The sequence below is a fragment of the Coturnix japonica genome, chromosome 4 (genome assembly GCF_001577835.2).
Source record: "Coturnix japonica isolate 7356 chromosome 4, Coturnix japonica 2.1, whole genome shotgun sequence".
In the NCBI taxonomy this organism is placed as follows: domain Eukaryota; kingdom Metazoa; phylum Chordata; class Aves; order Galliformes; family Phasianidae; genus Coturnix; species Coturnix japonica.
The window spans coordinates 39,588,818-39,615,938 of NC_029519.1; the positions used below are offsets into that span (position 1 = coordinate 39,588,818).

The following is a 27,121-nucleotide window of genomic DNA, read 5'->3' on the forward strand; positions in this document are numbered from 1 at the left end:
CACTTTCAAGATGGCACTTCATCTTCCTGCTACACACAGCGATTATTCTGACTCAAGGAAGAAGTAATCATTTCATTTGCAACGGGAATGTTTAAAGCTGCTTTCATAGTTACTCCAAAGTTATTGAAGCACTAACAATTGTTTTAAACATCTTCACAACATTGCAAAGCAATGAAGAGAAGACCAGGCTAGAAGTTAAGCAGAACAGCTATGATGTTATAAAATAGCATAAATACATTATGAAGCCTATTGTTCTTCAATGGAACCTTGCAGTGCTGTGGATCAAAGCACAGGATTAAAGCCAAATTGCATGCTGCAGGATGCTAAGACCCTCTACACAGAAATGCAGCATCACTGGCTTGAGTTCTAGCATTACAGACCAGTGTAGAAAATGACAAAATCACGCAGTTTTATTTCAGCGACAGTCTGTCATGCAAGGAGCACCTCTTGGACACTAAATCCCAAAACAAAACTGTACGTGCTGTACTATCACAGCATCAGCTGGCTTCACTGTCTATTTTCCACTTCAGTAACACTCTCTCCCTTTTCCCCTTGATTCACAGAAATCCTTAATAGCATCAAATACATCTGCATGAGAGAACATTTCCACCAGTTACACTGCAAATCAAGTTTAAAGTGTAATGACCAGACACTCACAATCAGGCATCACAGGGCCTCAAGTCACAGCCTAAGCATAAGGGTTTTCAGAAATAAGAAGCATCATAGATTTCAGCCACCTTCAGTTTACAAATGACTAGTCCACTGCCTTTAAAGATTTCCATCAGTGCAGACTGTATTTCTTTAAGGCCCATTAAAAACGGGAAACTTTAAAGTTTTTCTGATTTAGAATCCCCCTTCCCATCTCCCTCCCCCCCTCCCTCCCCCCATCATCACCTTGTGATTAATATTCTTTCTCTTGTCTTCAAGTTAAGCAGAAGCTACTGTACTATGGAGATAACAAGTTCTAAGCAGCACTTCATACTCTTGGCAGAGAATTGACCCTATAAACACAAATGACTACAGAGATATCCATAATGGTGTAAAAGTACAATTCTAGGCCTTGCCTGGTTATGTTTTAAATAGTAGCAATAATAGCTACTACTGGAAAAGAAATGAAGTTTTTGATATCAGACATAAAATTTCTTCAGATGAATTCTCCAGGTCTTGTTTTAAAATTGCATTAAATTATACAGAATTCATTCTGAAGGTGAAGCTAACATAACACGCATCTGTGAAGCACATTCTTCTACAGCACTGAGATATACCTGATATATTCAGCGGATACACATCAATACCTGCTTTCTTTTTATCTCCACTCCATAGCAATGCAAGAAGTCAGAGAGGAACCACTAGAAGAAATGTGAGCTGAGCACTGGGAACAGGAAAGCATCAACAGCAGCAATAAAATCAGTAGCATGCTGTTGTAATTTGGTTTATTTGTGTACTGTGGAGTTTGCTTATTTAAGATGTCTCAGCATTGAAAAATAAGCTGCTAAAGGTTTTCCTTTCAGGATGCCATTTAAATATTTGTCTTTGATTCAAATCAATCTCTCTTACACTCTCCTCTTAAACAGACAGAGTCCGAGAGTTAAAACGGCAGATAGCACGGTTTGCTTTTGTTTCAGTGCACAGATCTTTACTGGTGAATGTCAGTGGAACATATTTTTAAAGTAAATATCAGAGATAGAATATTTTTTCCCAAATGCAGCATCTCAGAAGACTCAGAAATTGCAGCTCTATAGTCATTCCAAGGAATTAAGTACTTTCATACACTTGGTCCTAAACTCCCTTCTAGCATCGACTCTCCCTTTATTACTCCAAGTCTTAAAAGCATGGAAGAAAAAATTATTGATCAATATCCTAAATATCAAAGTCCATTGTAAAAATACTGCTAATAAGCCTGATATGTATATAGAAAAAAATTCAGGTTCAGTGTCAAACTACCAGAACAGCTGACCACTAATAAACTTTTTGCCAACTGAACCTTTAAATCCTATATATTTTTCTTATCCATTTTCTATAACTAGCCTATAGAAGAGAACACTTGGCTACTGCGAAAGTACAATGCAGTGGATTCTATGCTGTAGTCCACTTCTCTCTGCAAATCCTCTTGTTTGTATAAAACATATAAGACTGACCAGAAACATTTAAAAGTTCTGCAGTTTCAACAATTATCTTCAAAATGGCTTCCCTCACTCCTTACTAGCAGATGGGAAGACAGCTTGTTTTTGTGCAGGCATTCAGTTGGTATTTCCTTATACAAACCTAGAAAAAGATTTAAAAGAGCAGGGACCTGAAGATCACCAAAAGAAACTGGGAGAAACTGGGGTCTTTTCCTTGACTTTGATCAAGCATTCTTACCATACACCATAAACCATAGGAAACAGTTCTTTACGAAACTTCCAGCTAGGAACTCTTCAGTGTAGCTTCAACCTAAAAAATACCAACAAGATGAATAGCTTTAAATCAATGAGAGATGTCACATCTGCAAAGCCATCTTCTGTGGCAGATGGCCAAGTGTTTTTGTGTTTCTGGATTTTATTATTTCCAGAACATTTTTTGTTATTATTATTTGGAAATTTCTCTCTTCCTTCTGATATACATGTTCATCCCTCTTGAAAATTAACTGACAAAGCAGGAATCCTTCATCTTCAGCCCTTTGACACTGGTTGATATCCAGGATTACAGGATTATTGGGATTTCTTTGTCCTCAGGGATCCTCTTTCTAAACATTTAAAATCAATATGATTGGCATTTCACATTGGAATTCCTTTATGCTACTGAATAACTGCAGTACCATAAAACCCTGTAAAATTCTGTCATAGGAAGAGACTGATGTGATGCAGAGAAAACGGGCAGCTCAAGGCAGTATCTTAAAGGAAGTGCTTGAATTCCCTAAATCAAATTACGCATCTTTAAAGTTGGACTAAAATTAGAATAGAGAGAGCTTTCACACATTTTAACGTAAGACAGCTGAATGAAATGTTTATTTTTACTATATTTTATCCCCTCTTATGTGAGCCCTTATACACATGAACAGGCATGCAGAGAACGTTAACTTCCTGTAAGCTAGTTAATCTCTCCACGTAGTGGTGATATTCCAAATTATAATCTCTGGCTATAGCAGTAAAATGACTGAGTGTAACCTCTTCTCTGATAGCTTTTCATAAACTAATTTGTGCATAATTAAAATAACATCACTATATAAACAAATTTAGAGTCAGCAAAACATATCAACACGACTGCTATGCATCTACAAACCTAATGGAGATCAGGGTAAAAAAATGTCTACTAAGTAAACGAATAAATAAAATAAAATGGTAGAAGTAGAGGAGTAAATTGTTGCAGCCCTAACTCAATGGATGCAGATGTTGGAAGAATATGAGGGAAGTGGGCTGCAGAAACAGACATTCTTGTATGCTTTCCCTAAAAATTTCCAATTACAACTGCAGGAGACAAAACCAGACAGATGGTGCAGACTGATAGTTTGTCTGAACCAACAGGGCATGGCATTTCTTATATTTTGAGGGAAACTGAATCAGTTCCTCATTGACTGAGGTCCAAACCACAAAGTGAATTTGTCCTTGTCTTTCAGTCTTGCATTCAGACCATATACACTTAGTCATAACTCCTTCTCTGGAGATATTCAAGACTCGCCTGGACGCCTACTTGTGCGACCTGGTGTAGGGAACCTGCTTTGGCAGGGGTTGGACTCGATGATCTCTGGGGGTCCCTTCCAACCCCTGCAATTCTGTGATTCGGTGATAACAAAAACACTTATTTTTACACATCAGTATTGCAGCAGAATTTAGTCCAACAGAGAAATCTGGAAACAAGTACAGAAGAAATCTGATCTATAAAATACTTGTTATCATCTACAGTGAAATGAATAAGGAGTGCTACTATCATTACAATTGAAACTAGATTTTTTCATTCCATCTTAAGAAGAGATACACACAGGCATCATTTTTTTTATGAGGAAGTTACTATTACTCATAGTTGGGACTCGCATCATACATAAATCGGTTTCTATGGAGGTTTTGTTCTCTGCTGAACAATTGCTTAATAAAAAAATATAATATGTTACTTTCAATAAGCTGTGCTTTGTGCTGAGTAAAAAGAGTGTTATTGTTGCTAGCAAACCTAAGGATATAATCTGGGCACAAAATCAGAAGGATGAAGAGCTGCCATTTGTGAGAATTCAAAATTCAATTGCTAACCATTTAATTTTCCAAAATCCACTAATCTAAATGAAGAAATAAGTACATCAAACATGCAATGACATGAAATTATAAACCAAAGGTGTACTGAGATGTAGACTGCATCAGTGGCCACAAGCAATTCCTTCCTTCACTGTCTCGCCAAGAAATTTCTTCCATGTGACACAGGAAAAGCTCTCCTAAATTCCCCCTTTATCTTTAATGAATTTGGATATTGAGACCAGTTCTTAACAGTTTTTTCCTTTCAGCATGACCCGCTCATATCTTTCCCTTAGCCAGTCTCCTGTTGATATTGAGCACTTCAGGCTAGATTAGGCAGCTGATGCATGCAGCATGGACCCAGCTCACCCTGAGAAAAGCAGCCTCCAGTACAACATATCCCTCATCCTTCTGCTTGCTTAACTCTTTGTAACTTGAATTTAAGCAGCTATTACTGATCTAAAAAGCAGGTAGCATGCTGAGCCTAATCTATTTCAGAAATTCCTATCCCATCACAATCCTACAGTTACACTCCACAGGGAGACTTCAACTAATCTATCCAAGGGTAAACCTCTTGAGTGCAAGGGGTAAAGCAACAGACCACTTGCAGTAGCAGTGTCCAGCTGTGGAAATCAACCTAATCTTCTCTACGTGTGAATATAAGCCTAGATCTATTCAAAAATAAAACCAACCCTGGCTTTTTAGTAAGATACCATGCAGCGATGGCATCTTCCCAGACAGGCAACTCAGAAGAGATAAAAAGAAAAAGGTACATTTACTAACAAAACAAAAAACTAAGATGTCTAGATATTTTGCATACAAGGGTAGGTTCAAAAACACTAACTACTATGTTAACTACTATGTTACTGGGGAGCCCTGACCCTCCCTGCATGCTGCTGCTGGCTACTATAGGAACACCTGATAGAGAGAAGATTTGGGCTACATTATAATTATAAACATGTTTTTATGCTGATGAATGATTGCACAGTGGTCCATACCACATACATCTTGCTCTTGGGTTACCCCTAGAAAATCTCTCATGTCTTGTAATTAAAGTAGATGTTTTCTGCCAGATCTTTGGTTCCCTATTATTTTAGATGGTAACATTACATAGATGTTGAAATAGTTCAAAGTCACTCTTGTTCCCACAGTTCTGAAATGAGTGTTGTCCATCTAATGCCTCTAGCTCACAGTCTAATGCCTCTAGCTCACAGTTTTCACACTAAAATCTTCAAAACAAGGCAGTGGGAATTAGGAGCAAGTGATATTAACAGCAAAACTATTCACATTCTTGGAAGGTCTTGAAAAAAATTATTTGATCTTTAAAAATACAGAGGAAAAGCATACCTTCCCCCAACCCCAGTCAGAACAATACATTACAGTGCAACAGCTTAGGGTGGTTTACTTTAGGTGGTAGTTGTTGGGTTGGTTTGTTTCAGCACATTTATCATGTGAAATATTGCTTAGTTTACCTGTGTAGTTGTTGCCTCATTAAGTAATAATTCTGAGTGACAACAGGAAAGAAAAGATTTCTCAAGTTCATTCTATTCTCAGAGTAGTTCAATAAAAGTTATGATGTAGTTCACGTAGTTCTCAAAAGCTTACTGTAAGTATACAGTATTGAAGTTTGTAATTAAGACTCATTTCAATCAGCTTCATGTTTGCACAGCAGTGGGAGTTACACTGCTCATTCTTTCAGGTTGGCCTGAACACTTGACCTTATAAGCAAACTCTTTCCTCACCCCCCCCCCCCCCCCCCCCCCCCCCCCCCCCTTCCCTCCTCTTCCATCTTTGTGTTCTTCCCCTATAATCAAAAGAGAACGGATCCCCCCCCCCCCCCCCTCCCCCACAATGAAAAGCTAAATGATTTGGTTTTGACAAAACGAACATCAAATAGACATTTCACATTAAATTGCTTTCCTTCACTAAAAATAGTTTAAAATGTAACAATTGCAGACTATTTTTTAACATATCTGCAAAGATTAAAAAAAAAAAAAAAAAAGTTTGGCTTGCTTGAACTTTTCTTCTGTTCTATAGTTGAACTGTACAGTACAAAGAAATACCAAAACTCATGCAAATGCCAGAATGCCTTCAGGGCACCATGGCCTTATTCCATATTCCTCTTACACCATGCCAGCATTCACTAACTCACATGGGCCCAAAGAATATAAAATCCAAAAGGAGAATTACAATTGCTTTCAGCAGTAGTCACATGTGGGCATATATTCAACAAAACTAAACATACCAGGGAAAATAAAGCACAGGGAGCAGGACCCCACGTGCTGCTGTCATCTCAGAATTATGGTTCTAGTATACAGCCAATGTTTGGTGTCCTACTGCATCTCATGAAGAACCACAGGCCCTTGCCATTTTCTCCGTTTCTTTTACACTAGTCTTAGGATGTGCAATAGAATACATTAGTTAGTAATAGCAGGTGTTTGCATGTAATTTAGAATACATACCTAACTTTGAGTTACGTAACTTTAAAGAAAAGTCTCACAATGAGAATCTGAATCCTGTCCTTGAAACCCCCCATGATATAAGGAGATGTCCAAGAAAGGAAGGAGGAAAGCTGGGCAAGAATGTAAGTCACGTGGATTTAATTATGAAATTAGTCTATAAATTGGTAATTCAACTACCAAGATGCAGAAAAATTGTATGTTTGACCAAATATGAATGTTTCTCAATTGAGTTCATGATGATAGATCTGATAGAAAGGTCTGATAAATCTCATTTTTAGAAAGGTTTGAAGGGAAACTCTTACTGCAAACAGTACATTTGCTTGTAAATGAAGTAAATTCAACATTTATCCACAGTTTCTTGCACAGTAAATGCAAACCACACATCTGAATTAACAGCAGAACAGAGAGTGCCAACTGAGATACAACTTTCACGTGAGAGATTTAGTCTTCCAGGACTTCACTACACTTTGTTTTGGCAAATCAGTTACAAAATTATGAACAGATAACAATCCTATTGAAGACATTTTGGTCTCGTGAATTTAGTTGGTCTGACACAATAAATTCTACTTTACATTATACCATGTATGTGGTAGCAATCATTATATAATTAAGTAATAAAAAGTACATAACCTGCATTTTACATCCACTACAGAGGCTTATTTATGCTTAATATTTATTAGAGGAAGGAAGAGATTATTGTTAGTTTTCTTTTTTTGCTGTATATAAGAGAAAATTATTCTAGGAGGTCATGGACTACAAACACATTATGGTATTCATTATGAATTCTTCAAAGAAGCATAAAGTTGCATGAAGTAATGTATCCATAATCACAGAGATACGAGTCCACCTAATCTTTCTGTATGACTGACTAGAAAGCTATTGCAGTGTCACATACTATTAGTGAGGCCCTTAACTTCTCAATGCATGCAGCAGTTCTTGCATGGAAAATGACTCCAGAGAGCTAGGAGACAACAAAAGGGCAGCAGGGCCTGTGGCCTCTGCTCTCCAATTCAGTAAAATGGAGAAAATGTGATTTCACCAGGAGCTGTCAACTCTGAAACATCTCAGTTCAATGTGATTTCACTGTAGATCAAATGGAAAAGGCTAATCTTGTTTTCTAGACACTTAAATCTCATTTTCCCAGGCAGATTTACCCCTGGCTTGTCCTAATACATCTTAAAGAGAATATCTTATTCTAAAGTGTTTTCTGTTGTGGCTTTTTTGTTTGATTGTTTTTTCTTTTTCAGGGATCTTGTGCCCCTTATATTAAAACAAAAACAAAACAACTGAATACCTTAGTATCCCAGTTATTGTTTTCAAACATTAGAGAGATGTCCACAAAGCATGTATGGAAATTGAGAAGTATGTCACTAATACATTTACAGTATACTTATATTTTACAAAATTACTTGCTTGTATTTGCATATCAGAATTTTTAATCTTGTTATTCTCACAGACTTATCATCATCCTGCAACACCAACAAATAACACGAACCTTTATTATACCTGTTAGGGCCTACAAGTTTTCCAGCTTATGTTTAACATCGGCATAAATAGCTTCATTGCTTTTTGGAAAGTATTTTGAACATGAAAATGTTCAGCTGCTCAGTCATACATATGCTACCAGAACACATAGCATCAAATAAATTAAATATGTACACCTATGTTTCAGTAACTGGCAGTTATTAAAACATTCAAGATGGGTTACCTAAAAGGTAGGAGACAAAAGAAGAAAGAAAAAAAGTGTTCCTAGTGTTATCTTTTTAGGTAGAATGCTATATAAAGAAACCTACAGATTTTCAAATGCCTTGGACTTGGTAAGGCAAAACTGACAGCAACATATCTCCTTCTGTTGCAAAAACGACCCCTGATTTTCCATCAAGTTCAGTCCTGTACTGAAATGTAGGGAAGTGTTCTTTTTCCATCCTGACATACTTAGAAGCAGCTCTATTTTTTCCATTCTATTGGAATGTAAATGAAATTTAAGGACAAGATTAGGCCTTTTCATTACAACAGTACTTTCTTTCGTGTTTAAAAAAAATAAAACAAATAAATCATCATCATAATAAAAACACTACCATTTATACTGAATAGAACAAAGAAAGAAAATAACCTAGGCAGGTAATGCCATTCTGACAAATAGTTCTCTCAAAAGATATTACTTTTTTCACTGTAACAATGAGCAGATGCATGTATTCAGAAAGTGAGGACAGCACTAAACTCATTGATTTCCTCCAGCAAAAAAAAGGCTGTCATCCTCAGCCCTCAACCTGTTGTGACTGAGGAAGTAGGGAAAACAAGGTCATACACAGCTCTGTGCCTCTGGAAATATTTGTACTTTTTCACTGAAGAGAAAAGCAATGAAATTCCTCCTCCCCCAAATAAATATGTAGCTTAGAGCTTTCTTTTATCTTGCAACACTAAAGAGGGAATAGTAATAGACAAATATATATATGAAAGTGGTTCTAAAACCATATTTTTTCTTCCAGATAACCAGAACTTACTACAATTTATTTTCTTTAATTTTCAACGGAATTATTAAATTTCTTTTAACTTCAAATGATCTTAGATGTATGAACGTGATATAGCAACACTTCCACAAAGCCATTAACTTCATCATTTGCAAGGAAATTGTACCAGCCTCTGCAAAAGCTTAAGCAGCACAGTTACAGATGACTACCAGGAACCTGCAGCAAGCCACCACATAACTGGAACTTAAGACAAAACCATGTACTTCCGAGTTTCTTCTCTGTGGTATTACATAAAGAGCAATATTTACCTAAAATGCTAGCTGTTACATAATCCAGTCCTGTTTTCCAACCTCATGCAAAAATCATCTCTTATTTCTATCACATAAGCCAGGGTTGGAAAGGATCATAATGATCACCTATTGTGAACCCCCCTGCTAGGTGCAGGATGTGAAGGATCTCCAGCCACTTGACCAGGCTGTCCAGAGCCACATCCAGCCTGGCCTTGAGTGCCTCCAGGGATGGGGTATCCACAGCCCCTCTGGACAAGAGAAGGTAAGTATTCATACATGGCAAAGACACTAAAGGAGAAAGTTCAGATTTATTTTCAGGTGCAATGGACAGTCCACAAACTTAAGGTTCAGGAGTGTTTAAAGATAGTGAGCAACAAACAAGTGCACTATATCATTTAAATGAAGTAGATTTGATTGGAAAGAAAAAAACATCAAGTGCATGGTACTGTCAGGAAGATGTAAACACATTACTGAGAAACGTTTTATGCTGATTCTTAAAATAAACTCTCTGAAATGAATTTGTGTTTGCTACAAATATGTAATGGATGCTACTAGAACTTTTTCTCATTTAAAGGTAATAAAATATATAGTTAATAGACAGACTAATTTGAATGCTATCTAAACAGTTCATGAAGAATCCAGTAAGAATCTCTGAGAATTTGAGAACTTGTGTTTTTAAAGGCAAAAGTACATTTGATGCAATATATTAGTCCTTGAGAAACTAGCTGAACAAATGACCACCTTCATTAACAATAGTTCCTCTGGAATTCAAATGAGAAATACTTTAATGTCCTTGTATCACTCAAACCACTCAACAGTAATTGAAATCTTATTCCTACATTTACCAGTTCAACCTAATGGCCACCAGCATACACAACATTTTGCAGTACTTCCTGTCCACCACTTATCCTCATTCCCCAAACAAGATAAAACAATGTTTGAACCAGAAACGACTGAGAAGCAAGAAACACTTAACACTTTTCATTCAAGAAAGCTATGACCTCAAAGTAATGTATCATTTTCAGAAAAACTTCCAGAGGTAAATTCTGACATAAGTACAACAAGTGTTTTTACTACTTCATATTTTCCAGTTGGGCACCTCCAAATATCTCTGAAACAGATGCAATTTGTACACAGCAAAATAAAATTAGAACTAATTAGAGCGGGGAAACTCTGTCCAGCCTGCTGTCTTGACTCCTACAGTGACTAACAGCCCCCAAACTCCTTTGGGAAGACAATCATGTAACCATAATTCTCTGTAATACTTGTCTAGACTACAGCAAGATGCAGCTCAAAGACAATTTAAGCAGAACTGAAGAAATATGTCTTAGTAGAAAAGAAGTTTCTTCTTTTGTTCCAGGAACTTTAACTGCCAACTTTTGAGATCACTCAAAGGTTCTTTTATCTGTAACAGTGTGCAGCAGCTTAATGACGTGCAAACTACCTTCTGTGGTTTGTTCTGGATACCAGTATTTTCATTTCATACCTCTCATTTATATGGTGGAAGGGGCATCAAAATTAATCCCTGTTCACCTTCTCCTTTATAAACTGAATTCATAAAGTCTTTCACATACCCAGCTGGCTTAGCATTCTGAGGCTCCCCAGACAGGAACACTATAGATCTCCAAACTTTATTTAAAGATGAGTCACTTAGCCTCACATGTAGTGAAAGGTGCTCATCACTTCATGCATATCACACACATGGGTGCAAAATCAACAAAGGGACCTGCTTTAAGACCAAGGAACACCTACCACAAAGTAGTATTAATATTTACAAGCATTTTAAAAAACTCCATTAAAACATATATAAGAAAACTGAACTCCAAATTAAGCAGAATTGATTTACATAGTATTTTGTCTAAATCACAGATGATTCTGTTTGTACATTACATGTTGTCTTATGTTCTTATATTCAAAATTCCTATAGGACAACACATTCTTAAAGTTCAGTTTAATAAACAGAACTAAACAGCATCTCTGCCATTTCTTTCATTGGAGGATTTTTTGGAGGAAATGGTATCTTTCAAGGTCCTGTTCCCAGAGAAAAGTTTCTCTTTAGTGAATGCTAAACAATGTCTCATTTTTAAGGGTCACTGGTGAAGAGAGAGTCCACAACCGTGAAAGACATTATACTCAACTATTGGTAGCACAGGGCAGGAACTAATTCTACATGAGAGTACAGACTGGCTGTGATAATTATTTAGCAATTCTTCCAGTCTGTCATTCTTTGTGAAAGCTAACGTGCAGCAACCAAAACCTATGCAGAACTCAAGATTACATGCAAACGCATACTGTCACACAAGGAAATTTTCTCTATAAGTTAAATCTTGATAGCATGCTGATATTCAAGTAAAACTGAAGTGATTGTTAGGTGGTTTTTTTTGGTTTTGTTTTTTGTTGGTTTTTTTTTTTCCTTTTTATTCAACCTTCCCCCCTTCCCCATTCCCATGGACATTTTGAAGTTGTATAAAGAGCAAAATTACAGATCTTCAGTTAAGGTGTACGATCTTGAAATGCTTTGCAGAAAACAATAAAAAGTAATAAATAAAACTAATTCTCTTTCACAAAGAAAAGAAAACTAAGGAGTATTGGGAATTATACATGCTGATACTGTCTAGGGTTCAAGAACAAGCAACAAACATTGAATTAATTGATTTAGCATACACGGGAATATTTATTTCATCTTCAATTAATTGTTATTTTTAGAGTCAAATCTCTTTTCAGAGAGGTACATTTCCATATGCTGTTGACATCACTAGAATTTTAAACTGTGATCCTTGTTCATTGAAGTACTTTGATAAAGAAGGTGATAAAACACTTTTTATTACAACACACATTAATTAATTCACTGTGAAAACACAGAAAACACTGTGAGAACTGCTTAATTGGGAGTACCAAAGAGTTCGGTTGTTTCTACTTCTCTTTGTGCATTTTTAAAGACCCACAGCAGAAACTGATGAATACAAACAAAATTAGGCTAATGTTACCTGGACATGAGAAGCTAAAGCATGCAACTTATCCTACTAATGATAGGAAAATATCTACTTCTTTTTCTGAGAACAGATGATAATGTTGTGAATTTCAGATCCAATTTCAGATCCAGATGCATTTTTTTTTTCCTTAAAGAGGAGTGAAAATTGCCTTTATTTCTTTTGTAGCTGTATTGCTGATTATTTCATTATTATTATATCATACTCTGCCTGTCTTAAGTTTATATGTCACTAGAAGGTTACAGATGCTATATTTCATTTTCTAGAACTTAAACTAATTTTCAGCTAATGTTTTAAGAAGCATCTAAAGGAAAAAGAAAATAGCAACAAACAAAAAATAAAAATAAATATTTCCAATATTGCAAAATTTGCCTTTCCTGGCAGGAGGGGGGCGTGATTAGTTTTAATGTTGCCAGTATAGCAGTCTCATAATGCAACAACTCATTTTTCCTGAAATCTTCATTGCATAAGAAGCTCACTATATGCAAAATATGTCATATTAATTTGGAATCTGTTGATAAGATTCAACACTGCACTATAAGATGTGGAGGGGACTATCAAAACACTAGCTGGTCAATTCAGAACAGGAGCTACTGTTCCCATCTCTTTTTTTCCCCAGCTTACCTCACTGGACTAATAGCCTTTTTCTAAGAAATGACAGCAACTTACAGTAAATGCCTGCAGGACCCGAGGCCAAAACTTTAATTTGCACTAGCACATTCATTTTCTTGCAAGGCTGAAAGTAACATACTAATCAGAATATACACTGAAGCCTCGCCTGACCAGCAACTGACAGTGACATCTGTCAAAGTCGTTCAACTGGCAGTCATTTCCGGAAAATTGTATTCATATACATCAGTATGTATTTGTAAGATAAAGTATTCCGTTAAGTTTGTGGTAAGAAGTTGTATGTGACTGTAAGCTCTCCAAAGATTTATAGTTTTTAGTATGAATTTATTATACTGTAAGAGATCACCTTAAGATTCTTAATCTTTGGGAGCTGTTAAAGAGCAGGTAAATAATAAAGACCGTGTAAGATGCAGAATATGTCTTCAGTCTTGCTGAAAACCCAGTGTTGCCCTAATTTTAGGCATTGGCTTTGGTGTGCTCAAAACAAACAAACAAAAAAAAAACCCACAAAGCAGTGGAAGTTCAGAAATAAGAACAGTTAATGTAGCATGAATATATCATTATCACCCTGAAAAGCAAAGCAAGTACTACAGAACATAAGGCATTTAACTGGAAAGCATGACACCAAGACAAGCTATTACTACAGGTCTTCCAGCCCAGTACAGGCACTTTTGAAGACAAGCTCTAGGTTACAAGACACAAGATAACATCTTATATGAAGTTGTTGTGCTAGTCTGATCAGATTCAGACCTGGGAGCACAGGATTTTTGCCCACCTCCCAGGGAAAGCTTCCTAAGAAAATAAAATATTAGTGCTATCTGTATTTTTAATCAGATAGCCTTGCACTCATAGCTGAGAAAATAACTTGAGAGAAGGGCTTGAAAGGCATATTGTTCTACTTTTAATATCATAGGTATAAACAAGCTAAATTTAATAGAACTCCTTTTTTGAGGAGTATTTTCACATTAAGGGCTATAAAACAGTAAAAACACATTATGGTTTAAGCCCACAGTGCTTCAGCTTGTGAATAATACAGACTCAGTTAGGTATGCTTTTAATTATGTTTATCTTACAAGCTGTGCAAGCTTCAGATAAGAGCTCTAGCTATATTAATTACCACGAAACTGCCAGTTATAGTTTCCTGTGCTCGTTACTTTTCAGCTTCTCCTTTTCAGCTGCCCATTGGGAACATATAAGCAAACATAGATAAAATGACAGAAAAGTATCTGTATGTGCTATGGGTTGAATTATCAAATTAATTTGCCCAGGAGTAGCAAAAAAAAAAAAAGAATCGGTAGGCCCCATTTCTGACATGCCTTACTTTTGATTATTATTTGTTGTACCCTTGAGGCTCTACCTAACAAGAAAACTTTCTGAAGGAGAGAAATTACAGAGAGGGTTTAACCTCTGACTAAGAGCCACAGTAAAAGTCCAGAATTTTTGAAGCTACAGCTTAAACTCTATGTAAGATGGCAACAGCTTCTGTGATGTTGGCTGAAATTCATGAAGCCTATTCCATTCACTGTAATATTTAAATTTTAACAGTAATCAACAGCTGCCATAGTTTTCAGACTGAAAATCTTTGAGTAATAGGGCTCTTCAAAAATTCATCTCACAGTGAAATCCCTTGGCTGAGATTACTGCATATTGCATTGCATTCCACCCATACTTTTTCAGCTGTGCTTTTACAGAGGAACACAGGTGTCACAGACGTGGTTGCTGATGAGCTTTTGATAATTAAATGAGTTTGCTAGAAAGTTGTGTATGTGGACTTTTCTTTTTGCTAGTTTGTTCTTTTTTGTTATTATTTTTGCAGAAAAGGCTAAAAATACTGGGCAAGAGGGACTGGTATCTTGGTTGCTGAGTTTTGCCTTTATGCTGCATAAGCTCATGAACCAAACTGACAAGGGAGACTATTTTTTAGCCCTAAATCGAGGCCTCAGAGGACTCAGCATCAAACTGCAAAGAAGCAAAGTTTATAACCTGCAGAAGAGGGTAAATGGATAACCATACCAGGAAACATTGGGAACCCTTTATTCACGTTGCATGACAAATATAGAGAAAACAAGGAGAAAGTGATTTTAGCTCTTCTAGATGCATAAGTCTTTCCCTGCTTTTGAATAAAATGACTTCCCCACATATGGACCACAAGCTAGTATTTTCTAAGTAAGATGCATAGCCTGGAAGCATTAGAGCACATGAAACAGTGGAGACATGGATAACAATGACTTTTCTCTCCCACATCTGAAAACATTAAGAAAGAAGCAGTGGATAAAGACTAGGGGTGAAGGCTGGAGCTTTGTGCTCAGGAGAGGAGTAAGTGCAGAGAAAAAAAAAAAGAGGTACTTAGTCCTGATAAAAGAAACATTGTCAGTTTATACTTAGAACAGAATTTAACTACATGTAGCATTCTCTTTTCTGGATCAGGATAGGAAGTTACAGTACAGATGAAGCCCAGGACTAGCAAAATACTTTTCAACAACTCTAAAAGCAAAGCAACCATCATGCTTTACCTTATAAGTAAAAAGAATGCTTTTACTTAATAGTCACCTAGCTTGCATGCAACCTGAACAGAACAAAACACCAAGAAAGCACTACAAGCATAGTTGAAGTCATCTGCAATGACTCTACATGCAGTAGCACAGGACTGGAATACTCCAGTCACTTCCCAGCAGGACTTTACAGAACAAAACATTTCAGAAATTTTAAAGTATTCATAAGAGGGAAATCCTAACATGTCACACTACAGATCCTCTCTTTTTGCTCATGAAGATAATGAGTAGGGGTCTGTTTCTCCTCATGGTCTGACAACATAGGTAGAAAAGAAAGTGCAATGTGAAACACTTCATTTCACTGAGAGAACATTATGATATGGAGACAAGCTAGGATGGCTAGAAAGTTGCAGTATCTGTGCAAGAAGTGGTAAATGAAGTACAAATACACTTTAAGTGCTCGAGAAAACAATTGATGGAGAACAGAGTCATCCTCACAACCTTCCAGTTTTCTGTTTCCCAATTGTAAGACTAAAATAACAGTGTAGAAAAATTAGGAAAAACATTTTCAAATTACTATTGTACACTGTACACAAATCATTAGCAGATTTAAAAAAAAAACATCAACAGTAACAGCATTAAAGAACAAACAGTCAGGAAAAACAACAAAATGCAATAATATTAGTTCACAAGTTACAAAGCTTCAGTTTACTGGATGGAATCTCTAAGAGACAAAAAAGATTTTCGAGGCATCTGCTGCCTAACTCAAAGATTAGAACAGTTTATCTTTTACGTATATGACACATAAAAGAGTCTTCAGGACATTCAGTTTAGGTTATATATTCTGGAATCCTGCATAGCAAATTTTTATAATTTCTACAAACTCCAGATAATTTTGTAATACTAACAAAAAACAGGTCCAAAATACAACCTTTCCAAGAAACCTCAGATTAAAGACTGAGCCATAAACGAGTTACCCAGGGACTAGCAAGTATAGCTTGTTGATACTACAGATGAACAGAGGACATTTCCAAGCAGCACCCACGCATTCTTTCATATATCACATGCTTAGTGCATCTAAAGGACCAAATGTTCAGTGATCTTGGTATAGTGAGCCAAAGTCAGTAGTAGGCCAGTAGAACTACTCCAAAGAGGAACAAGTTTTTGTTTGCTACATGAGCCTAAGAACTAGAGTCACTTTTAGAGTCTTCAAATGACAAATAGCTTTACAGTTATGGGTATTTTTCAAGGAGAAAAGCAGGCTACACAATGAACAAGCTGTTCAGTTTTCTCTGAAACTAAACAGTATTTTAAGAGTGAACACTCTGACCTGAAAAGTGCCCATCCCTTCAAGAGAAATTAATAGTTGAATCTAATCTACAAAGGACTGAGAGACATGTATAAAGGAGATAAAATGTGGTCAACTGTAACAATTGAAGCTGTATCAATCAGAAAACACAGGCATGCCACATCCATCCTAGAAATACAATTAAACTAGTTATCTTAAATGACTTAGTCTTTACATTTTCCATGTAAGACTACAGTTGCACATATTGCAAAAGCATGTTATGATACAGCAATAAGCTGCAGTTAGAGAAGGACATTGTATTCCAATTTATAGCATTTTTCTGTATTGATGGTAAATTTGTGATGTCACTGGAACACAAGAAAATAACTGGCACAAGGAGACCTTTTAAGACACTATGGATGTTCAACTCCATTGCTTTAAAGTGCTGTTTAAATACATACAAGCTTGCTCAATAACAAGACTTCAATTAACATGAGGAAACATTTAACAGAATGAAATTCATGAAAATATTTTCCTGAAGTTTACCTGTGATAAATGGAGCAAAATTGGGAACTGAAGCATCAATATATTAAATACAATGAAGTATAGCGATTACATACAGCTATTGATTGACATGACTACATGACATGACTCCTATCCCTTCTTAAATATTTGTAAAAAAAAAAAGTAATTAAGATTTTCATAGCCACAATATGATCTTTTTTAGTCCTCACTACCATAAAAAAAACCAACTCTGTTCAAAGAAATAAAAAAGGCACATGAATTGTCTATGAAGGAAGATCAGAAAATAATAATAATAATCAAATAAAATTACTGACTTGCACTCAAAAGCAGTTAAATAAATGCACAACTGGAGCAACATGGATGCTTGATTACGGCAGAATGGCAATTGAACAAGTCTGGATGACTTCTGGAATTGGTGTGAGGTCACAGGAGTAAACTCCTAATTAATCATATTTTACCATGACTGTATGTTATGCACATGATGTCACAGTTGTACATGGAAATAGATCAGAGCTGTGTAAGAGAAGCTCTTGAAGTAACATCACGAAGGGCTTTTCCTTATAAACGAAGGTAAGTTTGTGCTGAGAACTGTTGGACAAGAGCTTTCATCTCCATAATAACTGACCATTTACTAGTTTCACAGCATTAACTGCCGTGGCGTTCTTTCTCCCCCTCTCAGGACCCTGTTCAGTAGGTATCAATCTACAAATTGGATGCTACGTAGATTTTCTTGAATATCCTCAGAGCTATTTTACCCACTATGGATCTATGAGAGATAACTATAATATGTACATTTTTTATTTTAAATAGGGCTCTTTAAATAGGGCAATACTCTAACAACAACAAAAGAAGACCATTACGAGAACACAGAATCTAAGGCAAGAAACGTTTAAGTATCTATAAAAATCTCATTATCAAGAATCTTGTGAGGCCATCATGTGATGGTCAGCATGAATTAAATAAAAAATAGCTAAAATGTTCAAATCACACTCAAGACTGGATAGGAATCCACACTAAAAAAAAAAATCCTTGTTTGTGTTCAGATTTTTAGCATATTTTTGGATTATTTTCCCCTGCTGCTTGATCCAACAGCTGCAGTGATAAATTCCAGATCTTTTGGCAAAATCCGTTCTTGAATCTAAGAGAGACATGAATTTAACCAAGCTCTGTTCTTTTCTCGAGTAATGTGTAATTTACTCACATATATATATATACAATATAGTAAATTAAGATGAGCTGAGACTTTATCTGAGATTTTATGGAATACAGGAAAAATAGTGACACATACCTAAAATTGCACCAGTTATGAAAACTGCAAATATAAATGTTCCCTCGGAAAGGACAGCTTAGGCTCATGCCTTTGGTAGCAACCTAATTATCAATTAGCAACAAATTATTAGGCAAGTTTATTATTCACTACTGAAAGCTTGATTGTGAACGTGCTTTTCATTCACATTCTGGGAGGCCAAACAGCCCCTTCAAGACACTATTTGCAATGGAATTTTTAAAACAATTAGCTTTGGGAGAATGTTCACGTCAAGCTGCAGGGACACAGCACAGGCACATTCAAAAGGTTTTAAAGTGGCCAAGCTATATGTACACAAAAAGGCTAAACATTGCTTGTCTCTGGGTCACAGACTATCAAGACCTTTGACCTTCCAGCTATAGATCTCTTACGCAGGCAAATTACTTACACTGCAATACTTCATAAACAACAGAAGTCCCAAGTGTCCCACCAGGCAGTACAAATAGAGTGGGGTTACATTTGCGATAGATTTGATTTGGATGGAAATGAGCCTCCCCAGGAAGTCTACTTAAGCCTTTTAAATAATGTCTGAGCGATGTCATCATGATTTAGTTTTAGAAATGTAGATGGTGATGCTAAAATTTTAGTTTTAGTTACTTCAGTGTTGGGAGTTGCCACAAATTTTTGATTCAGATTTATTTTTAATTAGCAAAGTTATACATGAGAGGAAAAGGAAACCATCAGCTCTCAGCCTTTAACTTAGTAGAGTGATTTTTGTTTTAGCTGAACTCCAAGGGAGCATAAAGCAGTAAAGTACTGTGTGGCCATTAAAAACTACAATCTTATACAAAATTGGGAATAAATACAAATTAGAAGAGCAGCTCTTGTAGGTGTGTCCAAATCATATTACCACTGTGTTCTGAAGCATCTTAGCCTTACATATTCAGTAGGTAACTTACGCATCGGGGGACAAAAGAAAGCTCCCACTGTCAGCAGTAGAAAGGAATAGTCATTCCAATTATTTCCCTTTCCTTCATCTAATACCTAACTTGGCCATATTTCCTTCTGCTATTTGCATGTTTAATACACATTTTAGGCTTACAGAAATCTAAAAGTAAGGAAGTATTAAAGTATACTCCAGCCATAGAGAGCACACCAGCAGATGCAGAGTTGTAGTAGTTTACCCCTAATGCAGAAGTCACAAGGTTAATTCTTCCCCATCAGGAAAAGTAACAGACACTGAGTTTAGAGTACACTTTGAACTGTCTTGCCATGGGTAAAAGCACTCCTGAAACAGTGGCATTTTTAAAGACTTATCAAGCTGAAAACAGTAAGATGAGCAAATAGGGAATTCATTCGAATGAAAGGGAATGGAAGACAAATCACGTATTTTTTTTCTTCAAGGTTTAGGTAACAGTGACAATACTTACTGTTTGGGTAGGTAATATGAAGTCAAATCCTTGGGTTTGTACTCACTCTTACTTACTTCTCCAAAGTTTAGCACTGATATTTTGAAAAGAATGTCCTATTTTAGTATTTTAATAATATTAACAGATGTTTAGGAAACATATGTATTGAAGATGGCCTTCTTCCTGTCCTTAACTTGAGAATAAATGTGTTTTTCCCCTATGCTCTGTGTTAAAAATCAAGTCATCTATAACAGAAAAAGAGAAGAACTTATCCAAGAGACAGGCAATGGAATTCTAATAACAGTACGGTAAATCTTCCTTATGAAAGTTTTTCTAAATCTAAATTATCACAGAAAAACATTAAGTAACTTTTAGTTATTTTCATTACAGCAATACTGTTCTACTACCTAATTAATCTATTAAAATGTTGTTCTAAAATTTTACTGCTATCTTCCCTTAGGAAATGGGAAAGGCAAAGGGGATCCAGATAGTTGATCAATTTGTGACTTTATGCTCTTTCCAATTTTGTTAGAAATACAGAAAGAATTCTAAGTTTTGGCATTCAAACAGGTTTTTTTTTGGAAAATAACCTTGCATTTAACCCCAGGCTTTTTGGTAGCTAAACACCCTCCCCGAATTTACATGAAAACTTGGCATCTTCAAAATTTTAAAGCCACTACTTAAAAATTGAGCAGTACATGCAAGCACATCCTTCTCTGTAAGTATGGAAACTAATAGCTGTTCAAATGGTATTACATATTGTTTAAATGGTATTATGTTTTTTAATCTCAAAAAAAATGAATACTTTCTAAACGGTATAAGGTACCAATTGGAAAAAAACATGTGATCTTAACAGGAGCCTAAGAGAAAAATACCAAGCTTGAGCAATATTTTAAACTTTATAGAGTTCTTATCTTTTTTGAATGCTAACTTAACTTTATTCAAAACAAGTTCTCACACTGTTAGATTCCTTATTGTTACCCAGCGATACCTAATTACTGAGCATGTCTTCTTGCTGCATGCATGAAACAGTAAGATGTTTCATGTTAAATAGTTAAATAGATGTAGTAAGAAGTATCCCAACCCAACGAGTATTCCTTTAGGCAAAACTAGTCTAAATAACACATAGAATGTATTTCACAGTTTGTATTTAAAAATCTAAATATTCTTAAAATCCTACTTTATAATCAAGGAAACATTTTAATACATTTAAATGTGTAGACTAACTCTGAAACAGATTATTCCAATATAAATATAGTATTTCATAGCATTTAAAAATCTTGAAGAGGAAGTATTTCCCACCACCCCAAATTTTGTTTCACTGATCTACATGGAAAAAAAAAAAGATTAAATCAGCACTGTTCAGCAAAAAGAGACTTAGGAGAAGGAGAACGCTGTTAGGTAAACTTGGGGTTAGAAATGACAGGTGTAATGAGTTAGCACTCAGACTAACTACAGCTGTGAGAAACTGTAAGAAGTCTGAGGTTAATCAATATAACCATATTACCTGTAGTAACTTAAATACATAGAAATTTTCATAGGTAAAATAAAGTTTAATTAAGAATGAATAAAGACTTAAAGTCTTAACCTTTTAAAATACCTGCTTTTAAAAATAACATGCGAAAATAAAATTGTACCTCAAGGATCATAAAAGCAATAGAAAAAAAATTAACAGAATATTTCAAAGTTATGGCAAAAGGAAAGTGATCATTGAGAATTCTTTTAAATTAAATCATAAGGAAACTAAATGTCAACAGTTTTTGATTGCAAGCCATATTTCCAAGACTCATCTTGTTGTTTCTCACTGCTTCCTTTTTTATGAGTGACAAATCCAAACCCCCTCAGTGTTCAGTGTTCCAAGAAATATTCTAGAAGAATCCTATCAAGTTCTAATGGGAATAACATATTTTTGTTGTTGTTGTTGCAGAGATTATTTACTCTCTAGCATGTAGGATATAGATAGCATTATCCTATTCATCTCTTCCTAACTTTACTGTAGGCTATGATAATAAGCTTACTCATCCCTAAATTCCTTCAGTCCACACTTTCTACCCGAGAAGAGGGAAGGGCATTTTTTCACAGGAAGATCTTATTTCATTTAATTTTCTCCTCTTCATTTACTCCATTAGTTTTCCTCCAGTTAGTAATTGTCAACTGAGATAGTGATTTTCTTTTCTTTCATTTGTCCATCCAAATTCTGTTACTTACTTTTAAAGCAAAACAGAACACCAACTAGTGCCACTCAAATTGCAGTAGAAAACATCTGATACATCTATTAAGAACTCCTACAGGAGATAGTGTGAAAGTACTATGATTGCCTGAGTGTTGACCCCATCACTGAGCCCCAAAGGATTAATGTGCCTTTTCAGAGCTCCTGAAATATCTGTTTCTCATTCTATTTACCACCTAAACCCAGAAATTCACTCACTAGTTAGAAAGCTACTGAAAGGAAGGGTGAAAATTGCTTTGTGAGACCCCCTAATATATACCACTTCCCATTTATCCCTTTTATAAAACCATATTTTTTCTATAGAAAAAATCACCATGATTTAGTTGAGCAGTGTTAAACATAAGATAATATGAAGACATTCACTGAGGTGAAGTGCTTTCAGAAACAGCTGTCCTGCTGAAACATGATTACACAGAGCAAGGTAACAAGCTTAACTGACTTCAGTGTTGTAGCAAAGAAAAAAAAAAATGTAGAGCAATTTGTAAAGTGGTGTATTTGTCTTAATATCAACAGATCTGTATCAGCTTCACTTGCAAGCTTTCTGGACATACTTAATACTTTCACTCCTACTGATCTAGTTTCACATTACAGAAACATTATCCCTCCAGACATGCTTCATTATGTTTCCTTTTCCATATCAGCACTTTTACTGTTCATCATCTTATTTTTCCCTCCATTCTACTTTATGCACTTCCCTCACTTAAGGAAGCAAACAAAACACTTTGATAAGAACACAAAGGTCCATTAAACTCCCACACATACTCAGACACACTTCTTCTGACATAAGATTTTCACTTGTAATAAAATCAGATCTTATGTACTGAAACACGCATGCTCTCCTTTAACAACCCTCAGACTGTTTTTAAACTGCTCAACACTCCTTTCCAACACACAATAGATTTTTGACATCAAAAGTAACGTCATCAAAATCTGTTTATCACAGTAATCAAATCACTTTCACAGTTAGGAGTTTTTGGGAAAGTCTAAAACAGATAAAGTAAGATTTACTCTTCATGCATTGACTACATCAATGTAGTAGCCATTTCAGTACCTGACTATTCTCTGAGAGAAAAAGTTTTTCCTTATGCATAATAAAAACCTCCTCTGGTACAACTTGCAGCCATTACTAACCCTGCAATTTAAATGAACATTATCAATTCTTACGCAGCTTTAGACTGTAAGAAATGAAAATATTCTATCACTTACCTATCCAAGCTTCTGCAGAAGAATTTGTTCTATTAGCTGACACAGAAACAAAAATATAAGGGCCACCTGAAGAACTCACAAAAACACTGCCTGCAGCTGGGCAGAAGTAGTCCATCAGCACACAGGAACTGTAAGTGCCAACACCTGAATCTTTCTCTTCCAGCTGCTCAGGATCAGCTCTGATTGACTGGTACAGGAGATCAGATTGGGGTGGCTGGTTCTTTGAATCCTACTAGGGTAAAATAAGACTGATGATCAGTGAAAAATGACTAGTAGTGATCACTATAGATATCTTCTTTGGGAGAATCAAGGTGCTGTTCTTACAGATATCGAGAAGTAGAAAGACTTTTTATGTTGTTTAGTGAAACCAGAGAATTTTCTAGTGGAAATTACTAAATGCAGTGAGGGAAAGGAGGATAAAGGTATTATTACCCTCTATCTTTAGAGGGTAATAATTATCCTCTATGGTTTATACCTTTTGTATGTTTTGTTTGTTTGCTTGTTTGTTTCATAATGAATTTGTTTCAACTGAATAAAGCATTTTCTTTGCTGAGCTTAACTAATTTTCAGTTTTCAATTTTATTTTTAGTATCAATTTCTGTAGCAGCACTGCACTTCGTTAACTTAGTAAAAATCACTATCTGCATACTGTGTGCTTCTCAAGCTGTTAGATCCTCTCATGAATGCACTTCATACCATAATAATGGCAACTGTAGCTCTCAGCCAATATTACTGTGTTTAGTTTTACTTCAGAATTCATTTAAGCGTATACATAAGTTTATCAAGTTCCTAGTTTTATTTGCTTTACTGGGTACGTTCTCAAGCTTAGAATTGCACTCAGACCAAGGAGCTTTGCTGGCATGGATTTAGCTTTTGCTGAATACAGCTGTCCCACAATGACACTTCAGTGTTCCATTTCAGTCATGCATTTGCATGTTTGACTGTCACCTTTTTAAGATGAACTAAAACCAAAGTATTTTGCAATGTTTCAATACTGTGTTATTCTCCCTCTTCCAGTCATGTGCTGTTGAATAATAGACAACTCACTGCATATAATTTGCCATATATGTGGTAAAACAAAGCATTTCTGCATTTCCCTTCATTAGGTGAAGCAACTTACAAGGAAGTGGAGAACTACAGTGACAACAACTTAGATTGTTATTTTTCACTGTTACATTAGAAATACCTTGAAGGTGAAAGGAGAGGAAACCTAATATACCGTGTACAAAGATAACTTGTTTGCAGACAAGGAGTAAAGGGAGTAAAGAGCTCCATTTGTGCAAATCTTGAATTTATATGTAGGAAGTAATTGCTCATTTACTGATCACCCATGGCTTCTTACGCTTGTGTTATTGTACGTGTTTCCATACTGATAGCGTAGACTTACATAAGTCAGCCAGACTGACTTAAGTGTAGACACTCAGAGTAGCTATAACATGAGAAAAAATCAAGACCGTATTTTCAACTTTTAAACTCGTTCTAATCAACTTATTTTCAGGAAAAATTACAACTTCCATGCCCATTAATTAGAAATAAATTATTTTGCTTTTTAGGGGACGAAAGGGAGAAATTGTAGTAGTACTTCTTAATAGCAGGTATTTCTTCCAGCAATATCTAATTACTATGATTTCAACTTCTCTTCATCTCATATCCAACATGATGGTTAGTTAGCATGTTTGGACCGATATTTGTCTTTTTAGAAAAATAATGCAAGCTAATCTACACTTTAAAAACAGAAGTCATTTGATCATCTAGTTAAATCACTTAAAAGTGTACTGCAGCTCTGTATTTCATCAGTCTTGTGGTATGATCCATAGCTCTTGTTTAAAGTAAGTGAATCATTCAGACGGCATTGAAATTTAATTTGAAAACATCAGAAGATAAAGAATGCATTTTCCTGTGTTTTTTCTCGTTCCAATTGTTACCATGATACATTCAATATAAAAAGCATGGATGACTTGCAGTCATTCTTTTTATACCTTTCTTAATTTCATAGCCTTTTCAACCCTCCTTTTTTTTTTCTCCTTAAAAACAGTTATAATTTGAAATCTCTTCACTTTCTGATATGTCTGATAAATCTTACCTTTCACATTTGCCATACTCACCTTCTTTTGATAGCAAAGAAGCTCCAAAAGCTGTTTCCTGCTGGAAAGAAAAACAAAAACAGTCCTCTCAGATATTCACAGAAAAAGATTCTAGTGGCAAAAAGACAAAATTACTTCTTACTTTTATCTTATGCATCTGTGGAACTTTCAAGAAGGGACTGTCAAATTCAGTTCAAATCATACTTTACAGCTTTTACCCAAAGAGAAAAAGAGAATGGAGAAAATTCAATTTGCTGGTGATCCCTGACATATTATTTATGGTGAATTTCCTTTGGAGACACTTGTGTCTGAAGGTATGCAGATGTGGTAAGTGTATGCGTGCACTTATAAAGATGCTGCATTCTTCACTGTCTTAAAGTTTTATGAAGATTTATGCATTTAAATATCCAATTATAGGCATCAGTCAACTGTCCAAAATAAATCAGAATGACACCCATAAATGAGGTCTGCTCTACCTTCACCTCTCATATACAAATCACGTATGGCAATGCTTTTTAATTGCATTGCCATATGTCTTGAAGTGTGACTAAGTCAAGAAAAGAGAGACGGATGCATCAAACATCCAAGCTACTGGAGCCAGCTGTTTACACATGTGAGAAACCTGAGCAAGCTGACCAAGATTTATACCAAGAAACAACAATTCTAGGGGCCAAATACTTTTTCAGAACTTTAATTATCATTGCCTATTTGATGCTATAATGGGCATAGGAAATTACATTTTCTGATGACTTTAAATGTGTTAATCTGGAAAGTAATCAGTCAAGTTATTATATGAATATGACTACCAATATTCTTAGACATCTGTGGAAATATGGGAAGTATTTAACTTTAAAATCTCAGAACTGTAGTCTCAAATTCTTTCCATTTTTCAAGACTCTGTGATTTCTTTCAACAATGGTATTTGGATATCTCTGCATAACAAGCATCTCAAGCTATCACTTTGAGTACCAAAAAAATCAATTTCTCTATAGAAATTTTCTGCTAAAATATTTATTTCTCTATCCCTTTTCTTTGTTTGTTAGCATTATTAGCATAGACCTTTCATTGATTTACATAACACAGCATTCTGTATGCAGCAAGAGTCTGTCAGATATCTTGGAAACATGACTAGCAAAGAAAAACTGCAAAAACTGTGATTGTTTAGGATAAAGAAGATAAAAGCAATACTCAGAGACAGTTCTCACTAACTAAATATTTCTGAATATTCTATACATTCCCTAAAAGTTTCAGCTTTTTATTCTCTTCCTTTGTTCCATGCAGATAATTTTCTTTAAGATTGGTTTCCTCTTGCACTATAAATTGTGAATCACTCCAAACAAAGTCTTATGTCTACCACTTCTAGGTACTTACTCACTGATATAATGTCTCATGAGGTCCTACATAATGGCTTACAAAAAGTTCATACTAGAGCTTGCACAAATGATAGCTCTAAAGAATGTTAGACTTCAAAACAAGTGTGAACAGCAGATAGGGATCACTTATAAGTGCAAAATAATTAGAATAACACAGTGCACATTTTCCAACATTATAGGTAGTATGTGATACTTAATCTGTCAGGGAAAAAAAGAAAGATTGGCA

General features: G+C 35.5%; 1 long non-coding RNA gene across 1 annotated transcript; it reads right to left on the reverse strand.

Annotated features, from left to right (window-relative positions):
• Positions 1–921: 921 nt before the first annotated feature.
• On the reverse strand, positions 922–25,602 carry LOC116653366. The gene is made up of 4 exons (XR_004307014.1): positions 25,544–25,602; positions 23,439–23,667; positions 2,362–2,433; positions 922–2,265 (listed from the first exon to the last, which is right to left on the reverse strand). It is a non-coding gene; the product is annotated as an uncharacterized LOC116653366 (long non-coding RNA).
• Between the last annotated feature and the right edge of the window lie 1,519 nt (positions 25,603–27,121).